At 43.3% G+C, this 18,208-nt stretch overlaps 1 protein-coding gene and 1 pseudogene across 1 annotated transcript in view; one reads left to right on the forward strand and one right to left on the reverse strand.

Moving 5' to 3' along the window:
* The window catches only part of HIP1 (huntingtin interacting protein 1), a 158,404-nt gene that overhangs the window by 13,542 nt on the left and 126,654 nt on the right, over positions 1 to 18,208 (forward strand). The gene's annotated exons all lie outside the window — the stretch shown is intronic.
* On the reverse strand, positions 10,179 to 11,078 carry LOC129519283 (heterogeneous nuclear ribonucleoprotein A1-like; annotated as a pseudogene).

Genomic DNA, 18,208 nt, shown 5'->3' on the forward strand with positions numbered 1-18,208 from the left:
AGTTCTCCTTGTTCTGCTGTGGTCCCTACTCTCTGTAGGTCTTTGGTCATGGTCTGTGAAATGAGGGGGTTGGCCGAGATTGCCCCAAAGATTTAGCGAGTTGCTAGCTCTGTAAAAATGCAGTTACTGAAGCAGCAGTCCTGTGAGAGTTGACTGCCTTTTGACAACACCTGGCCCTTGTTCCAGTTTTGCTGTCCCATTTCTCGGCTCCAGACTTTGAATTCTGATTGGCTTTCCCTCTCTATGAAACCCTTCCTCCTGGAGATAACCCTGGCTGCACTTAATTTCTATGGGTGACTTTTTTGTGTTGGTCAGAGAGTCTTAAGCCCCCCCCCCCCCCCCCCCCCCGCCTCAAAGAACTGGCCTTCCAAAGCCACTCAGGAAAATTACCTCATGAGAACTCTTTTGTAATTGGTCACTTCTGCCCAGGCATCGTCTTCTGCCTTCTATTTAGGACTGCCAGGTACATCTGCACAGACTGAGCACTGCAAAACTCTGTAAGTATCTTCCGATCCTGGCCTTCCCAGGGTTAGTCCATTAGGCCTAGGTTGTAGCACATAACAAAAATAATTTTCCAGGGGCACCTGGGTGGCTCAGTCTGTTAAGTTTCCAACTTTTGATTACAACTCAGGTCATGATCTCAGGGTCATGGGAGTGAGCCCCATGTCAGGCTCCATGCTCAGCAGGGAGTCTGCTGGAGATTCTCTCTCTCCCTCTCCCTCTTCCCCTCCCTGCTGGTATACCCATTCTCTCTCAAACAAAGCTTTAAACAAATTAATTTTCCAGAAAATTAATTTCTGTCACCAAATCAGGCCACACAGGATGTCTGAAATGATGCCATTTTGTCTTCCACTAGCCTGCTTCACACATTGACCTTACCTCCCTGGTTCCTCTCTTTGTCTGAGGTGTGGCCTTTGACCCAGTCCACTTTCCTAGAGGAAAGTAAGGATTAGAAAAGAAAAATTAACTTGCTTTAGGGTCCATTCTGCAAGTCTCGTCCAGATTTGAGGCACACTCAGCCTTGTGTCTGTGTCCTGATTGTGCCTCAAGACTCTGTAGAGATTAAGAGCATGAGCTTTGGGATCCCTGGGTGGCGCAGCGGTTTGGCGCCTGCCTTTGGCCCAGGGCGCGATCCTGGAGACCCTGGATCGAATCCCACATCGGGCTTCCAGTGCATGGAGCCTGCTTCTCCCTCTGCCTGTGTCTCTGCCTCTCTCTCTCTCTGTGACTATCATAAATAAATAAAAATTAAAAAAAAAAAGTTTAAAAAAAAAAAAAAGAGCATGAGCTTTAGGTCTGGTTGGGTTACCTGCCAATGGTTCCAGGCAAGCTGCTTTACAGAGACACTGGTGGGCATAAGTTGATCTGACCCAGTTAAGTAGAGAGCCATTGAAAGAGCATCTGTGGTAAAAAGAAAAAAACAAAACAAAACTGGGCAGCCTGGGTGGCTCAGCGGTTTAGCGCTACCTTCAGCCCAGGGCCTGATCCTGGAGACCCAGGACTCGATCCTGGGTTGAAAGGATTAAATGATAGAACACAAGGACAGTGTTTAGCTCATTGCCATCCATGTCGTGACACTCAGCTCATGTTAGGATTCTCATGCTACTAATTAATAACATCTAAATTTGGGGGTATGTATTACTTGGCACAGAGTAGGTTCATAGCTGTGGGATGAATAAATGAATGGGTATTGGCTTCCTTGTTGATCTGCTGCCTGATGATCCCTGAGTTGAGGATCATCTATATGAGGAGGTCCATGTGTTTAGTGGTGTGCTGTTTCTGAGGATGGGCACAGAACCACAGGAGGAATCACCGGGAGATCTCAGGAGGTGTTTGCCTGGACCATGACCTGAACACACTGGCCTGCCTTTGCACTGGGCCTGGGATGGACTGCATGCTTGGTTGCTTACTTTCTGTGTTTCTGGTTCAATGGCTTCGAGAAAGACACCACGACACTGGGCTGGCTCAGATGACAACTAAGATGACAGAGGACATGCAAAAAGAATTGTCTAGTCTGGAAAGACAAGGGCCAAAGTGAAGATGCAGACAAGAGGGTAGAACTGAGGTTTGAGTCATGGTTCTGCCTGTGACCAGTTGTGTGATTTTATTTCCATTAAAGGTGTGCACAGACACAGTTAAATGGGTTGGATAGTGACTCAGGCTTGTCACCACCACCCAGGACTGTGTCCTGGCCCAGCTCCCTGGCCCTTCTTAACCATTTCCTCCTAGAAGCAACCACTATTTTTTTTTTTGATATGTTATTTTATTTTTATTTTTTAAAAAAGATTTTATTTAATTATTTATTCATGAGAGACAGAGAGAGAGAGAGAGAGAGCGCTAGAGAGACAGAGACACAGGCAGAAGGAGAAGCAGGCTCCATGCAGGAAGCCTGATGTGGGACTTGATCCTGGGACCCCAGGATCGTGACCTGGGCTGAAGGCAGGTGCTCAACTGCTGAGCCACCCAGGCGCCCCTATTTATTTATTTTAGATAGAGAGCAAGCATGTGTAAGCAGGCTGAGCAGCAGAAGGAGAAGGACAAGCAGACTCCATACTGAGCACAGAGCCTGATGCAGGGCTTGATCCTACAACCCTGAGATCATGACCTGAGCCAAAATCAAGAGTCAGATACTTAACTGACTAAGCCACCCAGGTGCCCCCAGAAACAAGCACTTTTAATTCTTGAAACTGGTTTCATGATAGCCATTATTGTGAGCTTGTCATTCTGGAAGGTAAAGATGTAGCTTTTATTTACACCTGTGCCCCTCCCCCATCCCCAGGACATTTTCCCTTCTCTGTGCCCCCAGCATTTTAACTCCCTATTCATTGTCAACTTTATCATGACCCTGGAAATGCCAGGAGCAGCTGAGCCCTTAGCAGACTCAAAGTCTTCTCCTTTCCTGCCTAAATTTTTGCTATTCCTGGAGTAATGAATTATTTTCGTTCGCCTCCTAGGGATTCTGTGGACTCATCACTGATTTACCCCCAGCCCTCCCTTACTGTACTCCACGTACAGGAAGGGTTGCCTCAGTTTCTCCATCCCAGGCCAAGTGAGAGGGCGAATGAGCAGATGACTGGAGGGAAGTCAGGGATCATGAAAGTGATGATCATTGCTGTCTAGAACTTTCTTCCAAACAGTGGAACTGGAAAGTAATTATAGGGCACATGAAGGGATGCTTCTCTGTGCACAGTGGGAAGTGAGACACACTAACTCGAGACACAAAGTCGGCTAAACCTGTTCATAGGGCCTAAGCAGTTTAGATCAACTCATAGATAATTTAGCTCATAGATTACTTTTCATGAAGGAAAGCCTCAGCAATTCAGGGTGTCCTTATGTCATAGGGAAAGATCTGAACCTCACACACCCCTTTTGGGGGGCCTCATGCAGACTTGGGGCTTGGACTGGACTGATCCAACAGCACTAATGACATATATATTTTTAAAGATTTTATTTATAAAATAAATGAGAGACACACAGAGAGAGGCAGAGATGTAGGCAGAGGGAGAAGCAGGCTCCCTGCAGGGAGGGAGCCTGATACAGGACTTGATCTGAGGACCCCGGGATCATGACCTGAGCCAAAGGCAGATGCTCAACTACTGAGCCACCCAGGTGCCCCACTAATGATATTTTTATGGAAAGAGAAAAAGTTTCCTCTAGTGCCTGAGAAAGACAGTAACTATCATAGTGATGATGGGGATGGTGTGGTCATCTCCTTCACACCCTGCTCCGGGGACAGCTCAAAGCCTGGGAGTTTGGAAGGTGTGTTTATTTCCATTTATTCTTAGTACCAGTTGAACATATTCAGAATGTTTTTTGTTACAGGAAATGGGAAGTAAAACCTAAGTCAGTAGGAAAGAGCCCTAACTGCCTGATGTAGGTTCTCAGCCACAGAGTAAGGGACAGTCCTGGGTAATGACTGGCTCTGAAGATCTCCCAACCTCTGCTTCCTCATTTGTAAAGGACTTTCTCTTGTTACAGAATTGTGTACAGGCTCACAGTTCCTCATTTGCAGTTCTGAGATCCTGAAGTTCTGGAAGCCTAGAAGTTTCATTCAAAGTGTGATACCCAACCTGCACTTGTCTGCGCCTATCCAAGTCTTTGTTATGTGCCCATCTTAGAATGAAAGGTCATATGGTAGGCTGCAAAGATATTGATCAGAGGGTGTTACCCATACCCCGAAGCTCTAAATTCCCAGACACACCTGACTCCAAGAGTTTGGAATAAGGGGATCGTGCCCCTGCAGTACCTACTCCATTGTGTTGCTAAAAGGGGTTATATGGGATATCTTATGTATAAAGGATGAAGCATTGTGCCAGGCAAATACTAGGCACTTAGTCAATGTTAGCTGTTATTATCCATTGGTTTTAGAATCCCCCTTGTAAGCCTAGGAATAATTAGATTAACCATCTAAGTCCAATCTCCTATGATCAGTCAAGGTCATATGAATGAGTTTAAACCAGAAAGAATGGGGATCCCTGGGTGGTGCAGCGGTTTGGCGCCTGCTTTGGCCCAGGGCGCGATCCTGGAGAGCCGGGATCGAATCCCACGTCAGGCTCCCGGTGCATGGAGCCTGCTTCTCCCTCTGCCTGTGTCTCTGCCTCTCTCTCTCTCTCTCTCTCTCTCTCTGTGTGTGACTATCATAAAAAAAAAAAAAACCAGAAAGAATGGAAGTAACATACTGACATGTAGTAGAAAGACCCAGAGACAGAAATGGCTGCAAATTATCTCTCTGCTACCTTACTACTCAGGGAACTTGGAGAAGTACCTTAATTTCTTTGCCTTAGTTTCCCCATCTTTATAATGGGGATAGTAATACCTATCTGAAGAGGTGCCTGAGTGGCTCAGTGCATTCAACGTCTAACTCTTGATTTTAGCTCAGGTCATGATCTCGCGGTCATTGGATTGAGTCCTGTGTCGAGCTCCGTGCTCAGTGGAGAGTCTGCTTGAGATTCTCTCTCTCCCTCTCCCTCTGCCCCTCACCCCTGCACTCACTCACTCTCTCTCTCTCTCTCACTCTTTCTTTCTTTAAAATAAATAAATAAATATTTTAAAAAATAATAATACTTATCTCATGAGATTGCCCTGAGTATCCAGAGAAACCAAAGAAGCTAATATATGGAAACGAATGGGTCCTGACAGTTACACCAAACAGGGCACATCACCTGTGTGATTTTCTTGCCCAAAGTGCATTACCTCAATCTAAACACAAGAAACATCACACAAAGCCAACGAGGGATTTTCTACAAAATAACTGACCAGTATTCTTAAAAAATGTCAAGGTCTTGAAAGACCAGGAAAGACTACGGAGCTGTCACAGACAGGAAGAAACTAAGGAAATGTGACAGTACAGGTGGGATCCTGAGTGGCTCCTGGAATAGAAAGATGACAATGGTGGGAAAATGGGAGAATTCCAAATTCATTCTGTAGTATAGTTAATAGTATCGCACCAAGGTGAATTTCTTCATTTTGATGATTTTCCTATGCTTATGTAAGATGTTAGTTAATAGAAGGAGAAGCTGAGCAAAGATGTCCGGAAACTCTATACTATTTTTGCAATTCTTCTGAAGGTCTAAAATTATCTCAAACTAAAATGTTGAAAAGAAAAAAAAAAAAAGAATGGCATGTTGCTTGGCAAACCTTAGTTGGGGCTGAGTAAATGTGCGTTCCCTTGCTTGCTTGGGTCATTCTGGGGACACTGGAAACCCACACACACAGAGGGACTAGACAGTGGTTTCCAAGGAGGGAAAGTGGACTAATCCAGGCTGCATCCGAGGAGGGAGAAGTTCTGGTGCCCAAGCCGTAGCAGAGCTGCTCTGATTGTTCCAGGTCTTTGGTGGAATTGGAGTGCGAACCTCTGTACGCAGTGTGGCAGACATGCTCTGCCAGCCTCCACCTGTCGCTCTGGACCTAAAAAGACTAGTTAGGCACTCTGCAGTCAGACAATCTCCGTTTCAGCTCCAGTTTTGTTACTTATTATCTTATGGGAACCTTGGGAAAATTACTCATCTGTGATATGAGATAATGTACTGGCCTCTGGGCTCAATGAGTGGGTTTAAGGAGAGAGTCCAGAGCAGTAGCTGGTACTGGCCGTTGTTTCCTCTCCCACCAAAGCCTTCCCAGATGGCCCCAGCAGAAGTGTCCCCCACCCTGCAGCACTCACTTTGTGCCCAGCCAAGGGCTCTTTCTGGGAATGGCCTTTGAAGGTCCATGGTTTGTGTATCTTATTTGTCCCATGACTTGGAGAGCCTGTGGGTCACCAGGCTTGGCACGTAGGAAAATGTACAAATGTGGTGAGTGGGTGAATGAACAAGTGAGTGAGTGAGGGAATGAGCAAGTGAATGAGTGAGTGAATGAAGGAATGAGTGAATGAGTGAATGGAGGCCCTTCCCACCTCCCTGAAGAAGAGCTGCATGCCACATATGATTACTGGCTCACACAGCTGCCCCATGTCAGGCTGTTCTCCAGGATGACTTTAGAAGTGTTCAGGCCAAACCCACCCTTTTATTATGATTTTTCTCCCCCTCTCTTAGGTGCCAGTCACCTCTCCAGTAAAAGCAGTTAACTCCTTTTCTTACACTGTTTGAACATCTCAAGCCTTAAAGCTGTTTGTTAGTACTTCAGAATTCTCTAGGCCTCTCTCCTTGCTGCTGAGAACTTTTTGCCACAGGAAATCAGGCTCATTTTAAGGGCCAAACAGTCACTAAATATAGCCTCCCAGCACAGATATTTAAAGAGCTGTGTTGATGATGTTATGTCTGAACAGAGAAGAAGAATTTTTTTTTCTTCTGGAAAGAAGATGAAATTACATCAGTGTTTCTGTAGGTCCGCAGAGAGCAGAGCGATGGTATGGTGTCAGCGTCTTCATTATGGAATCACCGACATTCATCACTAGCTTTTGCCTCAGGGTTTAGGTTTCTATGGCCAGGCAGTCATTTTTTGATCATTCCTTCTTATCTATATTTAAAAATGCCTCCTGCCTTGGAGAGTGACCTTGGATGAGTGTGCCCTCTCCGCCAAGCCCAAGAGAGCTACCCTCTCCCAGCCCCAGGACCAGAAGCAGGTGGAGGGGGGCCCACCCTGCATTATCCTCTCTTAAATGCTGGCTGACAAGCAGCAGGTGACAAAAGCAGAAAAAGGTGTAGGATGGGGCCCAGGGATCTTTACTGAAAAGTGAGCAGTGGGTGCAGAAGCCAGGAAACAGTTCATGCCTCAAAGAAAGGATTGGAATCTCCACTCACACTGGCCACCATGGCATGGAGGCATGGCTTTCACAGGGGCTTATGGCGCTCCCACCGACTCCCTCTTCTGGCTTTCATCTTGGGCTCATTGCATGATCAGGATAATGTCAAGAGAATATAAAACTTTGGAGATGCTGTTTTTGTTTCTCAAATATTCCTTCTAGAATATAAATAGGGCTATTTTAGGACTTCTTCAGAACTTTCTTTGGGGCTGCATTTATTTCTTTGATAGGGAAACTTTATAGCTCTTTCTGTAAGAACCTGCAGTGAATTATATTAGTCTTTGTCTGAAGATGTCTACATTTTCACCATCTTTTTTTCCCCCTCTGTCACAATCAAGATTTTATTGGTACTTGTTTGCTGATCAGTATTCAAACATCATGAGTTAATGCTAATATTAAAAAGTCTATGCAATGTAACTACAATGCTTTGCTAAAGAGTTACTTAACCAGGAGCACCTAGGTGGCTCAGTGAGTTAAGGGTCCAAATCTTGATTTTGGCTCAGGTCATGATCTCAGGGTTGTGGAATCGAGCCCCATGTTGGGCACTGCACTCAGTGAGGAATCTGCTTGAGATTCTCTCTCTCTACTTCTTTCTGCCCCTTCCCCCACTAAAATAAACAAATAAAATCTTAAAAAAAATAGTTTCTTAACCAGTGTTCCAGCTTAAAATTTGGAGACATTTTATCCACAAGTAGAGGACACCAGAGGTCAGAATCTTCAAATATTTTTAATTCTCAAGCCTTTTATGAGGAATGTCCTGATAATACAGGATATAATATCTTGCAAATTATATCCTTGAGCCATTAACAGGTTTGGAGAAATTCTAGATCTTCTTTCTCTAGCAGGATCTTGCCACAGATAATGTGCAATTCTGATAAGGAGAAGTAGGGAAAAAAAAAACAAATATGAAAGAAGGACTCACTTAAAATGACCCAATGTCATTTGGGCTATGTGTATTTTAGAGAACTTTATAATGCCCTTCACAGTCTGTGGAATGTTAAGTTTACATCAAACAAAGCTTTTCTTAATCCAGCATTCCACTAACTTATGGTTTTACTAAAATTAACTAGCATGTGATTTTATCTCTTAAAAAGTTATTTATACTTATATAAAGATGTGTTAAAACATGGGATATGGTGGGATTCCATGCTTCTTTAAAAATATGTTTACAGAATTACAGAAAACTTGCATTTCCAAAATGGTTGATGAAACTGCTTCTTAGAATTGTTGGGGAAAGAGTATGTAAAAACCACCGCTGAAACTGGTCTAAGACTACTTTGTCTCCCACTGCATTTGAGTCTGAAATATCCTCAATTTTAGATTCTGGTCGTGCTATTAAATCTCTTTTGGTCTCTGCTCAATGATCCTCCTCTGCCCATTTTCTTCTGCTTCCTCTCTCCCTTTATTAGGACATTTTTGGTCAGAAGATTTATCCTTTCCTATTGCCTTTTTGGCCCAATATTTCTTTCTTTTTCTTTTCTTTTTTTTTTTTTTAAAGCAGGCTCCATGCCCAGCACAGAGCCCATTGCAGCGCTTGAAGTTATCACCCTGAGATCAAGAGTCAGACCCTTAACTGATTGAGCCACTCAGGTGCCCCTAGATTTCATTTTTTTCAAGGTCAGATTAGATGACTGTTTGCTGATCTTCTTGGGGGTTTTTCTTTAGTGCCTATTCAGCAGAATTGATTTTCCTTCTAATCATGTTGGCTGCAAGCAGTAACCATGGACACAGGGGAGCAGGGGCAGTGCCATGTGCCTATGGTACCATGGTGAGAACTTTCCCGAAGCCAGCAACCTGGACACTCACCCTCCTGCTACCTGAGCTACTAAGGGATACAAGCTGGAGGGAGAATAGCAGATGGAACAGAATTAGGATCTTGCTTCCTTCTCACCACACTGTTGGCTCTTTTTCTTTTTTTAAGTATTTTATTTATTTATTAGAGAGAGAGAGAGAAAGAGAGAGAGAGCATGGGAGAAGGAGCAGAGGGAAAGGGATGAGCAGACTCCATGCTGAGCACAGAGCCTGATGCAGGGCTCAGTCCCATGACCTCAGATCATGATCAAGAGTTGGACTCTTCATTGAACCACCCAGACCCCCCTGGCTCTTTTTCTTCAGCACTTTTAAGCTATTCTGTTGTCTTCAGGCACTTAATTCATCTAATTCACTTTTTTCCCCCAAGAGAATATTAAATTGTTTATTGATTACACATGATAATGGACGATACACAAGCTTTAATCCCATCTATAATTTTATCTGATACCATAATTCAATTTAGATATATTGCATAGGATGTGCCAACAATCATAATAACCAAATAAACTCCAGGACTTTGCTTGGGTAACCCTTTTAACGGTGAACTCCAGGTCATAACACATTAACTGTCAGTTCAACCACACCAAGGTTTGTGGAGACAATGGCTTCTGTGCCCAAGCAGGTTGCAAATAAATTTTGAATGGAACCTGGTATCACCCTGAAGGAATTCTAACTTCACACTGTTGGGGTAGTTTACCAAGATGGCTTCAGAGTAGACTAACTTTACACAGCACATTTAAAAAAAGATGCATTTATTCAGCATCATGATCAGACTATTACATTTAGCAATCAACAGCATGGGTGCAAAAAAAAAAAATCTACATTAAAACCCTTTGTTGGAATGCTTTACATTTTCCACAGAACAGAAACTAAGATAACCTGTTATACAATTAGTCACAAATACAGTCCTCTAGTTTTTTGCCCATACACATGAGTATTGTCTAAAACATGTCTTCTTGGTAGCAGCTAGGCCCTGTCACCACTGTGCTTGGCTGAGTTCACAAATCTGTTGTAACCTGTAGCTTCCCTGTCACTTCTCTGGCTCTCCTCTCATACTAAACTTTGTTTCCTGGCAGTAATTAAAACCTTCTGCCACTGCCATAGAACTGCCATAGCCATCTTGGTTTCATGGTTTGGCAAAGTATTGGCCTCCACCACCATAGGGGCCAGAACTTCTGCCTGCAAAATTTCCTCCTTTCATGGGTCCAAAATTTGAGGATTGATTGTTGTAATTGCCAAAATCATTATAGCCTGCGCCACCTCCAAAGTTGCTTCCATCATTACCAAATCTGTTATAGCCATCCCCACTGCCACCGTATCCACCACCACCTCAACCGCCACTGAAGCCACCTTGACCACTGAAGTTCCCTCCATGACCAAAGTTGTCATTCCCACCAAAACCACCTCCACGATCACCACCAAAGTTTCCAGAACCACTTCAGCTTCTTTGGCTGGATGAAGCACTAGCCATCTCTTGCTTCGATAGGGCTTTCCTTACTTCACAGTTGTGGCCATTCACAGTATGGTATTTTTGAAAGACAATCTTGTCTATAGAGTCATGGTCATCAAATTTCACAAAAGCAACACCTCTTTTTTTGCCACTGCTTCGGTCAGTCATGATCTCAATCACTTCAATTTTCCCATACTGTTCAAAATAATCTCTTAGATGATATTCTTCAGTGTCTTCTTTAATGCCACCAACAAAAATATTTTTCACAGTTAAGTAGGCACCAGGTCTTTGGGAATCTTCTCGTGAGACATCCCTCTTTTGTTCCACAACTCTTCCATCCACCTTGTGTGGCCTTGCGTTCATGGCTGCATCCACCGCCTCCATGGTGGCGTACATGAGTAACCCAAAGCCTCTGGAGTGCTTGGTATTTGGGTCTCTCATTACCACATAGTCCATAAGCGTTCCCCATTGCTCACAATGGCTCCTCAGACTTTCATCGGTTGTTTCGAAGCTCAAACTTCCGATGAAGAGCTTTCGCAGCTGCTCAGGCTTTTTGGGAGACTCTGACTTAGACATGATGGCAGTGAGAGGGGAGACTTTAACGATGCTTACTCGGCAGCGTCCGGGGGCAGAAGGCAATTCATCTAATTCCAATCCCTTATGGATAATCTACTTTTCTCTCTGATAGTTTATTTCTTTTTTTTTCGGGTGGTATATCATGTGCATTGTTTTTACTTAATTGTTTTTGGAACTTGTTTTAGCATTCACTCTAATTTTGGAAAATTCTCAACCATTATCTGTTTGATTATTGCCTCTGATTTCTTTATTCTCTCTCTTTTTTTCCTTTCCTTTTCTTTCTCTTTTCTTTATTCTCTTTTTTTTTTTTTGAATCTTTATTCTCTTTTAAGTGTATTGTGGAACTTCGCATTTTGCCCTCCATTTTATTTAATGACTCATATTTCCTGTCTATTTTTCTTTGTTTTCATTCTGAATGATTTCCTCAGATTTGTCTTCCTATTCATGAATTCTCTCTTTGGTTGTGTCTAATCTACTCTGATTTCTAGAATATCTATTTGATTCTTTTAAAAACTCACTTAGTTTTTATCTGGAATGTCTTATTTTTACTATATGGTTCCTATTCCGTCTTTTTGAATGTTTTATTTTATTTATTTTTAATATTTTATTTTTAAGTGGTTTCCATACCCAGCATGGGGCTTGAACTCACAACTCCAAGATCAAGAGTTGCATGCTCCACCAACTGAGCTGGCCAGGTGACCCTTGTTGAACATTTTGAAGTCCCTTTTGGGGAACTATTATTTATAGCTTTGGGGTACTTCATTCTTTATTGAATCTGCTTTTTGTATAGCATTTGATTTACCCTGTATCTTTTGCCATTTTTGTTTGTGAGATAATCTTTGGTGGAGATTATATTCTCCAGAGTCCTGCATGTGCCTTGTATTGTGGAGGTGTCCCTTGGGACAGTTATATGTTTGTCTGTGCTAAGTCCTTCAGGACTCATTGGTTCCTGAAATTCAAGTTTTATGTGATTTTCCAGGGCAGGGCTTCTCATGCTGCCCTGGAACTTGTAGCAGGGGAACTTGCCACACTCATGTAGCCCAGGCCAGAGACTCTGTCTTCTCTCTGGTCTCCACACCAAGGGTCTGGAGCTTATAGCTTTGTCTAGGAATTCAGTTCCAGATCCCTGGTACACCCACAGTCAGTGTTCTCAACTTTGGTCCCTTATAGCATGTATCTGGTTTGTTTATCCGGTAGCATGTGTGTTCAAATCCCATAGGCCACAGTAGCTTTCTGGTACCTGGAGATGCTTCATGTTCATCTACATGTTAATAACATATTTAAATTTTTTTCCCCTAGGGGTGCAGTGTCTGGGTAGCTTGGTTTGTTAAGTATCTGACTTGACCTTGGCTCAGGTTTTGATCTCAGGGTTGTCACTTCAAACCCTGCATTGGGCTCCATGCTGGGTGTGGAGCCTACTTAAAAAAAATTTTTTTTTTCTAGCATGTCTACATATGTGGGAGAGATCTTATGTATGATAACTCAGGCTGCTCTCTTTATCCAAGTGTTAGTTCCTTACTATTCATCTTCTACAAAGCAGCCAGAAAGATCTTTAAAAGAAGAAAAACCAAACATAAATCAGGGGTGCCTGGCTGACTCAGTGATTAGAGCATGTGACTCTTGATTTCAGGGTTGTGAGTTCAAGCCCCATGTTAGGTGTAGAGATTACTTTAAAAAGAATAAAATCTTAAAAAATAAACAAAATAAGGGTGCTTGGGTGGCACAGTTGGTGAAGTGTCCAACTCTTGGTTTCAGCTTAGGTTGTGATCTTAGGGTCATGAGATCAAGCTCCATGTGGGAATCCACGCTCAGTGTGGAATCTGCTTAAGACTCCCTTGTCCCCCTTCCATGCTCGTGTATGCACATTCTCTCTTTGTCTCAAATAAATAAATCTGATATCTGATTATCTCACCACGCTGCTTAAAACCTTCCAGTAGCTTCCTGATTGCTTAGAATAAAACCTACCTTCATTAAGTAAACTGGAACATTCTATATATGCTCCCCCTTCACCGTCACCATTCTCACCATGCTCACTGGGCTTCAGCCTCTTGGTTTTTTTTGCCTGTCTTGCTTCTGTCTTGGAAACTTTGCATCTGTCATATGCTCTCTGCCCAATTGCTGCCTCTTTAAAGGAGCTTCTTCTGACAACCTCCCCCTGCCACACACAAAAAAGCTAAGCTATACCCCAGCTCTCCATTGTATTACTTTATTGTGTTTTCTTCAAAGCATCTATCACTGGGTAGAATCATCTTGTCATTTTTGTGGGGAGGGGGTCACATTATCTATCTCCCTCTCCTGCCAAGGCTGGAGTGGGGTTCCATGAGCACTATGAGAATCTGTCTTATTTACTGTTGGCCCTCAGCCTCCTTCCCAATGTAGTGGGACAGAAATTAACCCAAAGCTTCTCCTCTGTAGGTTAGATCAATCAAACCCCTGCCACCTCTCTAGAATTCCTACCTAGAATGTCAGGAAAGAACCCACTGGAGGCCGAGTCAAAGATCAGTATTCTGGTTCTGGCCACAGGACATATTCCCTGTGTGATCTTGGGCAATTCACATCATGACTCCAAGTCTCCATTTCCTCACCTCTGACATGAGGGCAGCCATGCATGGTGGCGTTTCTGGGAAAATGTGATGTGAGTATTCTCATAGCCTCGAGAGAAGCAGGGTAGCAGTCCCTCTCAGGAGTAAAAGTATTCATGCGTCGTTGAGGGACCACATGGTTCAGTGTCATGGAGCCCTGTGAGACTTTCACATCTCATGTCCTAGGCTCTTCCTTGTTGATTTTCTTCATATGTTCTTTTGTCTCTGCTGTGGCTGTATTTTGGGTGACTATGTGGATGATTAGCTCCACATTGACCAACCAACAAATGTATTTTGGGGGGCTTGCTTTAGGTGTCAGGTGAAAAAGCCAGATCTGGCCCTCACGGAGCCTCTGCCATGTCCCTTAAGGGTAGGGGTCCTTTTGTCCTCTTTGGCTTGTTCTCCAAAGTTCCGTCAGTGTTCTGAATACGTGAGCTAGTTGAAATGCCTACCTGACAAAAGACCTGCCCTGAGAGTGTTAATCGTTCAGTACATAAAGTTTCCTAAGGGCCTGCAGTGCCAGGCGCCAGGAATTCGTGATGAATCAGACTTGATTGCCGAGTTCAAGTTCCTCCTAGACCCAAGGAAGAATGGGTGGGGTGAATGGTCACTGCAGTCCGCTAACCACAGAAGCAGAAGATGCCGAAATGGGTGGGAAGAGCCCAGGAAGGCAGGATGAATGGCCTCAAACTGTTTATGAAAGAGCCAGGGTCACACTGTGGCTTGCAGTGATTCTAAACCTGACAGCCATGGGGATGAAGGAGAAACTCCATGCAGGCTAGAGAAGCCAGGAAGGTTTCCAGGGGTAGGAGGGCTTTAGGGGACCAAGGAGTAGAGCTGAAGGGAAGGGAAGGGGAAATGTTAGTGAACAGAGGGGGTACAGCACACAGAGGCTGCAGGCTGGCGTCCTGGAGGCTGGATTCTTTTCTGGTCTTGTTTTGTTTGGCTCACACAATGTTTTTTAAAAAGTGGAACTTAATGTCTTTATATGGAGAACACACTCTTCTGCCCCATGGTCCTCACCATTCTGAATTTTCACCCCCAACTCACCAAAACACATTTATGGAACCAGCCCAGACCCCTGCTCTAGCCACTGAAAACCCAGGAGAATCAATGGAAAAGAGAATTAACAGGCAAGGTCAGTATCAGGAATAAAAGTGCTGGGAGCAAGATTTTTAAAAATCAATTGTATATTTTCCTACATAACCGCAGTCAGCTTGAAAGGATCTTAGAAAATAGATCTTATTCACTTGAACAGCAAGGTCATAAACACACCTTTATAAAAATCTGAACTCTCCAGGCATGCACTCAAATCATACTTACTGAGTGCCTGGTATGCATTTTATTTTAAATTAAAAAATTTAAATGTATGTAAGTTTTGAATAGGTAAAATGAAAAAAAAAAGATTTAAAAAAGAATTTTTTAAAGGAAAGAAAAGTGAAAAGATCCCTCCCACCCTTGTCCCCCTGGTGCCTCATTCCTATTCAACTCCAAGAGAGAACCATTCATTTACTAATTTCTTGTTGCCTCTCTCCAAATATTTTCGTGTGCAGGCAAACATGAGTATCCTGAAATATGACCCTCTTCCCCACTTTTTCTACAAATGATAGTTCAGAATCTTGTATTTCACTTAACCAACTATCTGGGCAGTCTTTTTATACTAGCATATAAAAGGCATCCTTGGGCAGCCCTGGTGACGCAGCGGTTTAGCGCCGCCTGCAGCCCAGGGCGTGATCCTGAAGACCCGGGATCAAGTCCCACATCGGGCTCTCTGTATGGTGCCTGCTTCTCCTTCTGCCTGTGTCTCTGCCTCTCTCTCTGTCTCTATGAATAAATAAATAAAATCTTAAAAAAAAAAAGGCATCCTTATTCCTTTTTATGGCTGGATAGTAAAAATATTTTCAGATAAAACCATGGGCTTCAGAGTAAAATTGCCTGGGTTGGAAACCTGCTATGATTTTGAACTAATGATCCCCGTGTGCCTTAGTTTTTAATGTGGAAGTGGAAATAATAGGAGTCATTCATACTGTTGCAAGGATTTAGTGAGATGATGCCTTTTTTTAAAAGATTTTATTTTATTTTATTTTATTTTATTTTTTTATAATAAATTTATTTTTTATTGGTGTTCAATTTGCCAACATACAGAATAACACCCAGTGCTCATCCCGTCAAGTGTCCCCCTCAGTGCCCGTCACCCATTCACCCCCACCCCCCGCCCTCCTCCCCTTCCACCATCCCTAGTTCGTTTCCCAGAGTTAGGAGTCTTTATCTTCTGTCTCCCTTTCTGATATTTCCCACACATTTCTTCTCCCTTCCCCTATATTCCCTTTCACTATTATTTATATTCCCCAAATGAATGAGAACATACACTGTTTGTCCTTCTCCGATTGACTTATTTCACTCAGCATAATACCCTCCAGTTCCGTCCACGTTGAAGCAAATGGGGGGTATTTGTCGTTTCTAATGGCTGAGGAATATTCCATTGTATACATAAACCACATCTTCTTTATCCATTCATCTTTCGATGGACACCGAGGCTCCTTCCACAGTTTGGCTATTGTGGACATTGCTGCTATAAACATCGGGGTGCAGGTGTCTTGGCGTTTCATTGCATCTGAATCTTTGGGGTTAATCCCCAACAGTGCAATTGCTGGGTCATAGGGCAGGTCTATTTTTAACTCTTTGAGGAACCTCCACACAGTTTTCCAGAGTGGCTGCACCAGTTCACATTCCCACCAACAGTGTAAGAGGGTTCCCTTTTCTCCGCATCCTCTCCAACATTTGTGGCTTCCTGCCTTGTTAATTTTCCCCATTCTCACTGGTGTGAAGTGGTATAAAAGATTTTATTTATTTGAGAGAGAGAGTGAGCACGTGCAAGAGAGAACACAAGTGGGGGGGGGGTGCAGAGGGAGAGGGAGAAGCAGAGTCCCCGCTAAGCAGGGAGCCCAGCACCGGGTGGAGGGGGCGGGGGCTGGATCCTGAGACTCCAGGATTATGACCTGCTCTGAAGGCACATGCTGAACCGACTGAGCCACCCAGGCACCCCTGGTGAAATGATGCTTATAAAAATGTTTAGAACAGTTGCCAAAATGGGTGTCTTAGTGAAGTTTCTCAGCTGCTTTTCTTGTTCTCATTATAACAATGGAAGATAAGGAGTGGCTTGGAGGGTATTTTAGATGGGGTGGCCCTGTTGAAAATCATAAAGTTTACTGAGAGATATAAAGCAGATGAATGAATAGAGATATCCGCTTTGTTTCTGGATGGGAGCTATGGAATTTGTAGAAATGTCAGCCCTTCCCAGTGTAATTTATACTTCTCCTGTTTGCAGCTGAAACCTTGGTAGAGGATTTATTTTGGGACTTAGCTTTTTCTAAGATTTATCTGGAAGAATAAATAAGAGTAACTTAAAAACTTTGGAAAAGATTGCGTTGAGGAGAAACTTGCCCTGCTAAATATTGAAACACATTTTAATGACTAAAACTGATGTAATTAATGGCTTAAGAATGAGCAATCGGTGGAAGAGAATAAATAGCCTAGAAACATACTTTTATGTACATGTAAATTAATTGTATGGCAGAGGGACCTCACAAGTCAACAGGGATGGAAAGATCTTTTGATAAATTAGGCAGGGTTAGGCATCTGGTTAGCTATTCATAGGGAGAAGAGGGTGTTTTAGAGTCTCACCTCAGGCTGCATGCCTAGATAAATTCTAGATGGATTAAAAGGTTAAATTTGAGAGGAGGGGGGAATCAAACCATTAAAAAAAAAACAACCCTTGAAGAATGTAGAAGGAAGCTTTTGGGGAACAAGAGGGCCATTGAGTTTTATTATTTTTTTTAAATTTTTATTTATTTTATGATAGTCACACACACACACACACAGAGAGAGAGAGAGAGGAGAGAGAGAAGAGGCAGAGACATAGGCAGAGGGAGGCCACTGAGTTTTAAAGCAGTAAAATATAACACAGTGAAAGAAACGTTGATTTACGTGCTCACAGAAAGTTAAGGGCTCTGTATTAGTTTCCTGGGGCTTTTGTAATAAAGTACCATAAACAGAGTGGTTTGAAACAATCAAAATTTATCATCTCACTTTGCTGGAGGCTAAAATGGCAAAATCAAGCTGTTGGCAGGGCCATACTCCCCCTGAAACCTGTAGGGAAGAATCCTTCCTTGGTTCATCTAGTTTCTGGTGTTTGCTGGTAGTTCTTGGCTTGTAGGTGCATTATTTCAGTCTCTGTCTCCGTCCTCACTTAGGGTTCTCCTGTGTATCTTTCTCTATCTCGCCTTTTTTAAAAGGTTTATTTATTTATTTATTTATTTATTTATTTATTTGAGAGAGAGAGAGAGAGAGAGAGAGAGAGAGAGAGTGCACATGTGAGTGGGGAGAGGGGCAGAGGCAGAGAAGGAATCTTAAATAGACTCCCAATGAGTGTGGAGCCCCATGTAGGGCTTGATCCCAGGACCCCAAGATCATGACCTGAGCTGAAATCAAGAGTTGGCTGCTCAACTGACTGAGCCCCCAGGAGCCCCCCAGGAGCCCCAGGAGTAT

This window comes from Nyctereutes procyonoides, unplaced genomic scaffold, assembly GCF_905146905.1.
Source record: "Nyctereutes procyonoides isolate TBG_1078 unplaced genomic scaffold, NYPRO_anot_genome, whole genome shotgun sequence".
In the NCBI taxonomy this organism is placed as follows: domain Eukaryota; kingdom Metazoa; phylum Chordata; class Mammalia; order Carnivora; family Canidae; genus Nyctereutes; species Nyctereutes procyonoides.